Genomic DNA, 300 nt, shown 5'->3' on the forward strand with positions numbered 1-300 from the left:
AGGAGACTCCTCTGAGTGAGGAAATATGGAAAGAATCAAGCTTTTCTTAACCACATCCTCACTTTCCAAAGTCTTACGGTTTTTCCTTGTAGTAAAAACCGTAAAACATTTAAGTCGGTACGCGCGTGCCCTTCTGTTTCCTCACCACCCTCAGGAAAAGATCCAGAGACATTTATCTCCCAAACTAGAACATCTGTCTCATCCCCCTTCGCGCAAGCCAACAGCTTCTACTCAGAAGTCCTGAATTCCTTTAACCGCCCCGCCTCCCCGCCTTATTTTTGTGTTTCCCTGCGGGGGGTC

The sequence above is a fragment of the Corvus brachyrhynchos genome, unplaced genomic scaffold (genome assembly GCF_000691975.1).
Source record: "Corvus brachyrhynchos isolate BGI_N302 unplaced genomic scaffold, ASM69197v1 scaffold522, whole genome shotgun sequence".
NCBI lineage: Eukaryota > Metazoa > Chordata > Aves > Passeriformes > Corvidae > Corvus > Corvus brachyrhynchos.